At 34.5% G+C, this 13,877-nt stretch overlaps 1 protein-coding gene across 2 annotated transcripts in view; it reads right to left on the bottom strand.

Moving 5' to 3' along the window:
- strat (RAB interacting factor STRAT) overlaps positions 1-13,877 on the bottom strand; it is a 54,810-nt gene that overhangs the window by 27,731 nt on the left and 13,202 nt on the right. For both annotated transcript variants that reach the window (XM_067284468.1, XM_067284469.1), the window contains exon 2: positions 1,918-1,999. The gene's annotated coding sequence lies outside the window, so the exon portion shown is untranslated. The remainder of the gene's footprint in view (positions 1-1,917; positions 2,000-13,877) is intronic.

Here is a 13,877-nt window from a genome sequence, read left to right as displayed (position 1 = left end):
TTTGATGTTATTACAAATTTCTCACTGCACAGTAACATTTCGGACATCCTGCATGTGTGTATATGTTATTAAAATATTAATAAATTGTAACAATTCACTAATTTATCTAAAAGTGTTTTAGAATAGTATGCTTAAACTCTTTCTGATATACTTTTCTATCTAATTACTAACAATTCAAGCAATTGTTATTACTGCTGTCTACAATACAGTAAATTTGTAGCAGTGAAAGGATTTTTTTATGTACTGTAAAGGAGTTAAATCTTTTCTGCTAGTATAAAAATCTTTCTAAAACTGAATGCATAAATGACAATACTTAAACAAAATCATTTGAATTTACTCTTGGGCTATTTCAAGAGTATATTTCAAGGTCAACTCTGCCATAAGACTTATTTCCTGAGGTGTGAAAATATAAACATCAACCGAAACCCGATGCATAGCAAATAAACACCCACAATTGCCATAAATAATTGGACTATATTTTGGAAATAATAATTATGGGAAAAGATGATGATGATAATGGATATCTTTTTTTTTATTTTTAATTTTCTAAGTTCAAGACTATACTCTTAAATTACTAGGCATGTTGCCTGGTAAAGCAGCTTTAATACAGCTGGATAAGAAGATGATGACTTTGTAAGTCACTGGCTTGTTTATCCAGCTATAGTAAAGCCACTAAGCAATGTATTCATTATGAAATGATGACATTACTTATCTTTAATTCATATTTCACACACTGTAATTATATTACTGCTTGAAAATAGTCCAAAACTAAATACAGCCATGTTTGGTTTCAATACTTGGCATATAATTTCGGTTTCTGTTTGTTACAAATGGTAATTATGAATTCCATTAAAGATTTCATAGTTAATTAAAAATGTTATTCAATATTTCAAGGTAAGTTAGTTTAATTAGAATTATTTCGCAGACTTTTGTGTTAACATTTAAAAAAATTAAGTAAAAGTATATCAAGTAAAGAATAGTTTAATTATTAATAATTTTCAAACAGTTTTTTTTTATTAATTAATATAATGCAAAAGTATATAAATTAAAAATTCTAATTTCTAAAATATATGGAAATATGAAGAATCTTAGAGTAATCATGAAGCCAGACAAATGATATACATAAATATGTTTCAAAATACATGATTGGCCTGTTTTCATTTCAAATATCTCAATATTTGAAATTAAATATAATAACAACTTTAATAGTAACTACAGGATGTCCCAAAAGTTGCTATACACATGAAAATATTTTGTAACACCCTTCAAGAATGCTGCTTTCAAAATAAATGGCATTGTACACAATTTTGTATGCGAGTACAAAGAACACAGAGAATATTTCGTAAATAAAGGTCTATTTTACTCAAATTATTCATTTTCCCTAAATATGGCACCTTTTGGGACATTCTATATATTCTGAAATGCTATAGTCTAATAAATCAGATAATTGGAGAAGAGAGTCTTGTTCATTTATCATAATTCTTTATTTTCTGCTTCTTTAGAAATCCTAATGATTTTTGTGTCAATTCACTATCACTTTCAAACCTTTGGCTTAAAGTGGTAGGGAACCTCTGATGATGAGCCAAAGGGTTTGAAAGTGATTGAGACACAGAAGAAATTGTATAGGACAGAATGTGATACTCTTAAATTCAAATCACTTCTAAACACGAACAATCATCACTGTGTTGGAATTGTCTCGTGACGACGACATTCAACAGAAGAAATCTGAATTTAAAAGAATATCTCGTATGGTTTCTTCTGTGGATGTATTTCTGACGATAAGCCAAAAAGGATTAAGCTTGAAATAAGTGCTTGGGAATTAGTAGCTTTTATAACTTTGATTATAAACGTTAAAAATTACTATCATTTGCAGTGCTGTATGATCACTCTGTATAACTAAAAATGAAAAATTCTTACATCTTTAATCAGGAACTGAAGTTGGCTGTTGCTATAGATATGAACCAACACTTTTCATTGAAACATTAATGCAGTATGAAGTCTAAAACAAAAATTATTTTATGTAAATTGTTTTTAAATGTTTACACCATAAAAGGAAACAAAAAAAGTATAAATATAAATTCACGTAAAAAGTAAAATAGGCACAATTTGTTTTATACATTAATAACTATTAATAACAAACATCTCTCAAACTCGATAAATTTGTACTACGCCAAACAACTACTAGATATATTGTGCTATTTATCAATGTTTAAATTTAAACATGGATAAATAGCCAGATGGAATCCGGTACTTGTTTGGCATAATAACTACTTTGTGTATCTTACTTATTATCCTATTAATCTTTATTTTTAATTTTACGACGGCTCTGTATATGCTAGAAAATAAACATGCAAGAATAATTCACTACTTTCTAAAATTGAATTTTAAAAAACTTATCTGTATTTACATTTAAAGTGAAAATGGGCAAATAATGCTTTTCTCAAATTCGAATATTAGCAATCTTTAATATTCAAATACCCCAAATAATTTGCAAACTTAAATATCTTATATAACTTAATGAATATTAAATAAAATTTCTTGCCACAGGTATACCTCGAGTTACATCGTTCTCGGTTATATGTCGTTTGTCAAAAAAGTATATGGAAAAATAAAAATCGAGTTTAAGTCATTTTATTCGACTTTACATACGTCCGCCACAAATACTGAAGTCGTAATATCACTAGAAAAGTGTTAAAAGCACATAAAATCATATTAAAATATGTACATTTACAGTAAATGTTAATATAATCATCATAAATCCTAGAGAACGAAACACGAAAACATCTGTGTTTCTGTGTTGTCGTCTTATTTAGCGGTCTTTAAGTGCTCATTATTGGCATTTTCCACAGTAGTTCCAATATCTACCATTTGGCGTCATTGTCAGTGCCACTCGATATTGGTAAATTTAACATAAATTAGTTTATTTCTACTATCGCAAAATAATTTTAATAACTGTATTTGTTATTTAACCTTAAAAAATCATCTTATTTTATAATGTCTTAGAGAAACAACACTCACAAATAAAGAGTCTGCGATGTACTGTACTGTAAACATCACCAAATTGTAAACATGTACCTTTACAAGTATGTACTGAACATACATGTATTCATAAATTTAGATTACTTTTTTCTGTACTATAGTAAAAAACTAAAACTTATTTGTTTGTAAGCTTAAAATAGATTCTTATTAACCATATATTATTAAAAATGTATTTATAAATAAAATACAGAACTGGGAATATTAATTTGTGGTTTAGCCTAGTGACAAGTAAATTTGACTTGCATCGTTTTTTGACTTACGTCACCTCTCCTGGAACCAATTACCGACATAAGGTGAGGTATACTTGTATTTGGAACTGTGTTTATGTTCTTTGTATATATATTTGAAATCATAATGAAGTGTTCACTGAAGACACTAGACTGTTCAACATCCTTTTATTCAATCCTTTCCACTGGACCAGCATAAAAAACTGAACAAAAGGATGTTGGATAGTCTAGTGTCTTCAGTCAGCATTTCATTGTGGCTGTTGCAGCAAAAACATACTAAAATTAAAACCCTAAAAAGATAATTGATGTCCTGTACAAGAGTGAAGTGTCAAAAACTTTAGGTTTGCCTGTATTTGAAATAGTATGAATGTTATAAACAGATTAAAATACCAAGCAAATTGTATTTGTGCGAGTGTAGTAAATGTCAATGAAAAAATACAGATAAAAATCTATTGAATTTTCATTTAATATAATTATGATGAAGAAAAACTTAGAAGTAAAAAATCAAATGTATATTATTGCATCATCATAATGCCAGGCTGCAATTTTTAATCATCTTTTAATTTTAAAAAAGTCACATAACTTCTGCTCCAGACCAAACATTCATATATAGTTATTCAAGGCCTCTGATCCAATCAAGCTTTCCATATCTGATCTCGATTTTCATCTATCTAACTCCATTCTTGGGATTAACGAAGGACAGATGAAGAGACAAAATGGGAATGTATAGGTCTGCAATCTGAAGATTGCAGCCCAATTATAGAAAGACTGGAAGTACCATACCATACAATTAATTCAAACAATTGCAGAAGAAAAAGAGATCCAAAAGGAATCTGTATCCATAAAGATAATAGGATTCATAGCAATCTAAATTGTATATTTTGAATAAAAACTTATTTTAAATAAAGTTGCATATTGTGAAATAATCTCTCATGAAGCTGCTAATTGGCTTAGATGTTTTAAAAATATATATCACATAAATGGCTACAATGTTATCAAACCAATCTTACAAGATAATAATCGATAATAACCGTAATTTTTACACATTTCTCAACTTTGATAAAATAGAATAATTATGTAATCGTGCTAAATATAAATCAGTATTTTAATTCTTATGAAACATTAAAATTTTAGCTACATTTAAAACTATCTGCAATGCACTTATAGAAATTTCATCCAACTTAATTCTACACAAAGAACACACACTATAAATTAAAAATTGCTTACTAGTACTGTAATATAAGCATTCGTACTATTCATTTTAATTAAATTGGTCGTCGTCATTATTTTTACAAACATTTTCATCACCGCATTTGTTTCAGAAACTCTGCAAAACAAATCTGTTTTAAACTGGTTTAAAGCTAAGCACTTAGGTCATCATCTTGTATTAATATTAATAATTAAATTAAATAATTTATAATATTCTGGAAGAAAAGATTGCTCTAGAATGGGATTCAAATTCACAACTTCTGCTTAGCATACAGATTACCAATTACCATCTGAGTCTTGCCAGATCTTTGCTACAGATCTGTTAATTTGCTTCATATAGGTCAATCACCATGCTTTTAGATAAAATTTCTTAGTTTAAAAGTTTAGCCCATTGTAATATAAAGAAATTCCACATTTAGATATTTATCTATTTTCAACCGTTTTCTTGGAGAAAAAACTTGATCGAAAAATTCATATAATAATACTTATTCTTTTTTAAAATTTCTTTTATAATTTAAACTTAAATAAAAGCCTATAATAATACATTCTACAGTTAAGTTTTTATCTAACAATATATAAAGTAATAATAATTATTCCAATGATATTTTTCACATAATTAAGGGAGTTAATTGATTTGGCATGTGAATGGATTCAACAACCTGCTATTTTTCAAATATTATTTCAAATCAACAATAACAGATCGTTATTTAAAAATAAAAACAATGGCCGATACAAAATACGTCACATATTGTGCTTTACTCTATAAGTAAGAACAACTAGAAAAGTTAGAAGAGCAAACTGTAGAAAAGACTTAATAATGAGCTTCTACCCTGCCAACTTCAAAACCCTGAGTTCATTCTGAATCAGAAACAATATTTTTTTACGAGTTATTTATCCCAGATACTTCGAGTTTCATCTTTCATCAACCCAGTCACTCTCATAATGGCTTGGCCAAATTCACAATGGGTATGTATAAAGGAGAAAGCCCTCGAGGTACCCATAGGAGCAGAAAGAGTCAAAAATAAAGAAAAAAAGCTAGAATGTGGCCAGACATAACCATCAATCCATCACTGATGACTGCAAGAAATTATCATTGTTTTGTATTGTATAATCTGTTGTTGTGTATTTAGGAATAGTAACAGTTTCCCCTGTAATTTTTAAATGACAACAAAATCTTGTTAGTATTATTTAAAAATAACTGCTTCGCACAAATGCAGCTCTAAACGAGGCAGTCGGGGCTTTATCAAAGCTGTAGACCAGCAGTTCTGAAAATGGACAGTGAGTAAATATAGGGGGCAAAAAGAAGCAAGTGGGCTGCAGGGAGCACTAAAAACAGGGTACTGAACTGTAACCAAAGCTGGAAAGTTGCTCTTGTTTGTGCTCTGATAAATTTTGTTCTTTATGTGGTTTATGTGGTTTTTTGGTGACTAATCATGATGGAATTTGTATACGGTTTTTTCGGAAGACAGGACGAACGATAATTTGTCAAGTAGGACCTTTTAAAATCGAACATTTTTGAATTACAATTGAAAACGGTACTTTTTTCGATTATCCGATATTTTCATAACTCGGTAAACCGGATTTGTGACGGCGTCTAATGCGTATTGTCGTCTTATTACTCGACACAAAATTTGGGGGTCCTAGGACCATTTTTCGCTGAGTTATCGGCATTTTTCCGCTTACTTCCGGTCGGTAATCGAACGCCGTTATTACGCTTCCGGCTTTACGGATCCCAATTTTATCCGGTCATTTCTTCGAGGACATCATCAGCAACCTGTGTTGAAAATTCCATGCAAATCCACCGAATAGATTTTAAATTATGGCAATTCTAGAATTTAAGAAATTATCAACATCTTACTCAACATTGGTTGTCATGGCTACGGTCATTGACCTTTCGCCATAGAGCATATATGAACAACCGGAAGTTCGAGTTTTTTGGAGCTGGTATTTATACAGATAGGGTTAACTATATATTTTCTGAATCGGGGCGACATCACGATGACGATGATGCTATTTAAATATGATTTAAGAAATAATTATATTTTATAGAAATAATTATAATTGTATTTATGCTGATATCAGCTGCCTTGTCTAGTAATAAGTGCTAATTTAAATTATATTATTTATTGTATTAATTGTAAATGGTCATAGAGATAGATTACTTATACTTTATTATACCATATATATAGTCCTACATATTAGCCTTAATTTATTCCCATTGCATTCTATATTACATAACGTGTTACAGTATATATTGTTATAATTAGACATTTATTATTAGGATGGAATCATACATTAGGGAACAATTTTCAAAGGATGCAAAACGTATCCTGGATGAAATTAAAACATATGCCATTAATAACCCGAACGGCAAATTACATGTTACATCACACATGCAATTTATTCTAGATCAATTCCAAAAATTAATTGACTCTGCCGAATCCTCATTTGACAAAATGAAATCTACGGAGCCTTTTATAGACAGAATTAATACATTGGCAACCAAGTCTGATTTGACTGAAATGATTAACACAGAAAAAATTTATGATATTCAGGGTACCATATTAGGAAAACTCGACGTAATCGAACATAATCTCATTCAAACTGTAGGAGATGGGAATCAGGCAATTATACAGAGACAGGTATTAGAGAAAATATCTGCAATAAAAAGAAAAATTACAGAGGATACAAATAAGGTTATTACAGATAAATTAAGAGAAACTGAAAATCAAATTACCGCCCAACTTAATCAACATCTCACAAAAATTATGAATAAATTAAATGTGGACCCTATCTTAACGAAAGCACAACAAATTGAGGAAAGCCTTGATAAGCTGAAGAACGAAGGCCAAATTTCTGAAATCCTTAACAACCAAATACATATGCAGGAACAACTGGTTAATTTAAAAGAAAAAGTTGTTCCAAAGACAACTCAGGAGAACTTGAGCGGCCTTTGGGAAGCCTTGACTGACGCCCCCATCTTAGAAATTCTTAAAAATCAGACATACATTCAAGAAAAATTGGAAAATTTGGCCTCATGCAGACATACAGACACTACTCCACAAAGAAACTATAGTCAAGCTCTGAAAAACGGCAAGCCTTTTAACACTGATAAAAGACCGAGACACTTAGGAACAAAAAGGGAGGTACTTCTCCTATACAGTAAAGACAGCGAGAAAAGTTGCAATAAAGTGCGGCAGATATTATTTGAGATGATCAAACCATCGCAGTTAGGTATTGGAATTGACAAAGTGAGAAACATTGGAGGAGGAGGAGTTGCTATAGAGATTGAAAATCCTGACGACGCTCTTAAGCTTGAGCGGCACATCACTACAGAAATTCCCCAATTACTGATAAGGAAGCCTCGGAAATTGCTACCACATGTTGTCATCTTTTCAGTTCCTACTGAGATTACTAGGAAAGAGCTACCATTGTACATTTACAGACAAAATGACCTTATCAGTGAAACATATAAGGAAGAGGAATTCAACAAGGCTTTTAAGACGAAATTCAGAATGGGGAGGAAAAATAAATATTACAACAATTGGGTTATTCAGGTAACACCTAGTCTAAGAAATCAACTTTTAAAGATAGAAAAACTGTCAATTCAATGGTCAAAATGTAAAACAACAGATTTTTGCCCAGTGCTCCAATGCTTTCGGTGTTGTCGGTATGGCCATTCCACAGCAACGTGCAGCCAAGAGATGCCCACATGTAGCCACTGCTCTGGTCAACATACCTATAACGAATGCACAAATATAGACCAACCTCCGGTATGTTGTAACTGTAGACATGAACACACCATGGCTGGGCATAATGCCAGAGATAGTTCTTGTAGGGTATACACGAGAATCAAAACCAATCTAATAAATAGAACTGACTATGGAATTACAGCCTAAGACTAAAATTAGCTTCCTGCAATACAATATAGGTAGAAGCATTGCTTCTACTTCTATCTTAACTTCTATCATCAATCAATTTGATCTCATTCTTTGCCAAGAGCCATATAGAGAGGTTTCATGTCGACATCACGAGTGACGTCATAAGCATGCGCAATTGTCCAGCGCCATCTTTGTGACTGTTTGTGACTTGTTTACGTTTTGTGTGTGTTCACGTGCGTTTTAACTGGAGTTCTTGTGTTGTTTTTTTCGTCGCGAATATCACTATGGTGATTTGTTGTGTAATTGGGTGTAATGCTAGTTCACTCAAGAACAAAGGAACATCATTTTTTAAAATTCCCGGCATTATTTGTCATCAAGGATCTCAAACTGAGGAGCTTTCACGACGAAGGCAAACTGCATGGCTCTCGAGAATTAACCGGAAAAATTTCGTTACGAATAAAGTGAATATCAATACAAGAGTTTGTCAGAAACATTTCATTTCAATATTTACGTTAATAAACACTAAGTTATATTTTAAAACCTAAAAGAGTTTACTGATTTGCTTATATTAATTTAGTTAGGTATAATGCATTTATAAACGAATAACTAACGTAATTTCAGGCTTTAGCTAGTGCAAACTTATAAACATTACACGTTAAAACGAAAAGCAAGTAGACTTATTATATGCTAGTTTCAACTAGAAAATAAAGGTACTGAACAATTTGAATTAAAAAATTTCCACGGCTGTTTTTAATTAGACTTTTACTTTCAGACAAAAATTCTTACTTAAGAAATACGTAAAAACACGAGTTTAAACAAACAAAAGAAAACATATCTTTCCAAGCAATATTACTTCGCTGTTATTAATTACTTTTACTTTTATATCAGGAGAAACCCAGCCACTTGTTAAATAGTTATGGGCCTCTAAAGATTTATAAGCTTTCATTTGTGACAGGGTGTAGAAATTTGTTGTAAAAACCAAATAGTTTATAATGTCACCAAATTCTACTTTCGGCCACAACTCTCGATATACGACGAAGTCTGATAAACTGGCTTCGTATGGATCGCCTTGACATAACGAAATTTTCTCTTCGTACAGAGCTGCATCTCGTCCTGTTAGACTGCTAGAATAGCTTGCAAGAAAAGAATCTTTTTTAACTTAATCCATGATAATAGAACTGCAGTATTTTTGTACGTTTAAACTAAAAAAAGACATCGAATAACAGACTACGTGCAAGCTAAGCGAGCGAAAACTACCACAAAAATGGCGAATGGGCGGAGCAAACGTGTGTTTTATCACGTGACATGCGACCTTGAAACCTCTCTATTGTGTTAGAAACAGACCTGCATGTCTACCTACTTCCTGCGTTACTTTAAGTGGCACTAACAGCTATCCCTGGGCAATTTCTATTACACCAAACAGCGATCTATCCCTACTGCACCATCAGAATATCAGTACCCAATATATCTGCTGTACTGAGTTATACATCCGTGGGAGCAGATACATAATTATCAACTTTTATTGTCCAAAAGACATTATCACCGAAGACTTTCTGTTAACCATTCAGGATTGCATTGACGTTTTCCCTAACGCCCACTTTATCATTGCCGGTGATACTAATGCACACTCCCCCACCTGGGGTGTTGACCACTTGGACTGCAATGGCCGTTTATGGGAGGAATTCTATGCCCGCAACGATCTACAAGTCATTAACGACCCCATGTCTCCTCCAACTTTCGTCTCCAGCCAGAGGCATAGCTGGATTGACGTCACAGCCTGCTCTTTGAGCTGCTACCCAAACATTAGTGACTGGGGTATTCTTAAGCATTCCATCGACGATCATGCCATGATTTCTTTCTGCCTTAACATAAACATTATGGACCCTAATAACTTTCGGCAGCCACGTCAAAAGTACAACATCAAACGCACTAATTGGAATGGCCTACAAACATTTCTTTTAACCAACCTTAGTGGTCTTGACTATTACGACCCTGACAACTCATGCAAACATATTGAGGTATCTATTGAAAAAATCAAGGAGGCCTGTGATTATTTTATTCCCAAGTACACCAACACCCGTAGGCCAGTACCCTGGTGGACAGCTGAGCTTAATCAGCTTCGTAGCAAAAACATCTCCCTCAGAAAAAGATACCAGAGATGCCACACCGAGCCCCTCCGTACCACCTACAAGACCGCATATTTTGAACACCTTAGACAATATAAAAATGAAATTAAAAAGGCTAAGACTGACTCCTGGAACAACTTCTGCTCTGCCGCTGGTAAGAACCCCTGGGGTTTCATTACCCGCTTCTGCACTGAGAAGCTCAAAAAAAGGCAAATTCTCCATTCAACCTCCGTGGGGCAAGACTTTCTTCAGGCTGCCAATAATAAAATTGATCATTTTTGCCTTCCTGATACTCAGGACAATGAAACTGACTTCCACCGCAGTGTCCGGGCACAAATTACAATGGATTTTAATACCCTGGACACCCCCGACTTTCTGCCACAGGAAATTGACAGAGCCTTTTCCAACCTTGCAAACAAAAAAGCTCCTGGCCATGATAACATCACGCCGGAGCTGGCCAAGCACCTATGGTATCTGATCCCTGATAATCTGACTAACATTTATAATGCTTGCCTTAGGCAGGGCTTTTTCCCTCAAACCTGGAAGCATGCCACTATTGTCCCAGTCCCTAAACCGGGCAACCCTGCTGAGAGTCGACCGATCTCTCTTTTGCCGATTCTGGGCAAAGTCCTAGAAAGACTCATTACTAACAGGCTTCTTTGGCACCTGGAAAGGAACTCCCACCTCCACGATTGCCAATTTGGCTTTCGCCCTCAACGCTCGGCTCCTGATGCCATTCAAAAAGTAATCGCCGAAACCAACTATCTTTTAGGAGGACCATAGGTATGTACTGGCCATCTGCCTAGACATTGCTAAGGCATTTGACAGTGTCTGGTGGCCCTCTGTTCTTCTTAGTCTTCGCCAAAGGGACTGTCCGGCAAACCTATATAGGCTGCTCACTGATTACCTTCACAATAGGACCGCTGAACTGCACTGCAGTGGACATACTGTCCATAGGAACGTCGTTCGTGGTTGTCCGCAAGGTTCTGTGTGCGGCCCCCTGCTTTGGACCATCGTCTTTGACAACTTCCTTCGTCAGGACTTTGGTCAACATAATATCATTGCCTACGCAGACAACGCCATTGTCCTCTATGGTGGACGTTCCAGAGCAGATCTTGAGGTAAATGGAAACAAAATTCTTCAAAACATCCTTGACTGGGGCTCCCAATACAAACTCTCTTTTAATGCGGCCAAATCTACAGGTATTGTCTTCAACAAACCTGGCAATCAAAATCTTTACCCGAGAGTTCCTACGATTAAACTGAATGGCCAGACAATTAAAATCAAAACAACTATGAAATACTTGGGAGTCGTTTTCGATCATAGACTTTTATGGAACTCGCATGTCTCATACATTAATGACCGCACAGGGAAAATACTTAATGCTTTTGTCGTTATTGCCAAAAAGCGATGGGGTCTGGCGACTGAGGCTATGAATGCTATCTATGATCAAATCTTTATACCAATTACCACCTATGCCTGTGGCTCCTGGGGGCAAGCAGTCTGCAAAGTCCATATCAGGCGCAAGCTTTTATCGGCTCAAAGGAGAACCCTAATTCAGATTACAAAGGCATACAGCACGACTTCTAACGCCTCTCTTCATATCCTTGCAAGGAAGGCCCCAATTGATAAGATCATCACTTTACATCATAAGTCTTGGCACATTAAGTGGGGTAACGACATTACTGCTGGCAATATCATCATTAACAGCGACAACCTGGAAAGAAATGTCAACTTTCGGGACACAAGACACCCTGCTACCGACTATAGTTTTTTTTTACGTGTTGTCTTAGCAATGGATAGCTCGGGAACGGATTCGGATGCGGAGATTGATCAGGAGGAAAACGACAATGAGATTATTGAGAATTTTATTAAGGAATCACATAAGATGGTAAAGAGAGTTAAAAGTTATATCTCTGCTAACCCAAACGGGCACCTGTCGACGGGCGAACACTAACGTTTTATTGTTCAGCAGATGGCAAAAATTATTGAATTGGCAGAAACAACACTGAAGGATAATATTAAAGTAGACCAAGAAGTAGAGATAGGGATGGGAAAGGAAATAAGGGAGGAAACGATTGAATTAATCAATAAAAACAATGAGAATATAATGTCTGCCATAAAAAAAGTTAGAAACGAAATTACGAAACTGAGGACCCTAACAAAAGAGAACCAACAAAACAAAGAGAGGAAACAAAACACGCAAGCTGACCTTACTGAGTTAATAAAAAATAACACTGAGAAAACAATGGAAGCAATAACGAACGTGAAGGGGGAAATCAATACACTGAGTGAGGTAGTCTCAGGTCAGCAGACTGCGTTTAAAGAGCAGACTAAAAGCTATAGTGACGCTTTAAAATCAAAGATCAGGAAACCATCAACACCGCAATACACGGTCTTAGTGTACAGTAAAAACCCAGAGGATAACGCTGATAGAACACACGAGATTCTTACAGAAAATAATCGACCTGACCGATCTTGGGATAGGAGTAAAGAGGATCCGGAAAATCAAAAATAGAGGAGTAGCGGTTGATTTATGTGGAACTGATGAGATTAAGACCCTCACTGACGACTTAACAAGAATACCAGAATTAAGGCAATAGGAAAGAAAAGAAGACAGCCAATGGTGAAGATTATGTCAGTACCAGGAAGCATCAAAAAAGAAGAAATTAAAACAAAGATTTACCATCAAAACTTCTGCTTTTCTTACAACATGTCACCCGACGTAGTGGACTCTGAAATAAATGTGAAATTTGCAATTCCGCAGAAGGGGGAGACAGCGTAACATGGGTACTAGAAGTCACAGAGATGATAAGAGAAATCATAATCAAAGAAGAAAAACTTACCATAGGATGGTCGAGATGTGCAGTTAAGGACTACTTCCCCATATACAGATGTTTCAAGTGCTTGGCGTTCAGACATTTCGTGCGCAATTGTAAACAGGAGCACATTGCCTGTAGCCATTGTGGAGGGAAACACCTGTATAAGGACTGCAAAAAGGAAACTGAAGCAACTTGCGTCAACTGCCAACGCAGAAACATTACCAACCAAAATCATAACGCCTTGGACAAAAACTGTCCCTGCTGTAAGGAACTGAGTCCGAATGTTATTTTTATTTTATTATTATTTCCATTTTATTATCTTTTGTTTGGGGTTTATGTTTATTTAGGATGAAGGTTCCCCACCACTCTCTTGTTAGTAATGAAAAATGAAGATAAAACAACTCACGGAAAATAAGCGCCATAGGAAAAATCTTGCGCACTTGCGCTGCCCGGCGGAAGTAACAGTCCGCAGAAAAAAAAATGGAGGGGGGAGTCCCCACAATCACTAGTAGAGAAATACTTGATAAACCGCCTTAAACATCCCAGAAAATTATGATAAATATTTTGTAAATG

This window comes from Centruroides vittatus, unplaced genomic scaffold (assembly GCF_030686945.1).
Source record: "Centruroides vittatus isolate TY-2023 unplaced genomic scaffold, ASM3068694v2 scaffold_1209, whole genome shotgun sequence".
NCBI lineage: Eukaryota > Metazoa > Arthropoda > Arachnida > Scorpiones > Buthidae > Centruroides > Centruroides vittatus.
The sequence above is the reverse complement of the archived record's forward strand: the minus strand, read 5'-3'. Positions and strand labels throughout refer to the sequence as shown.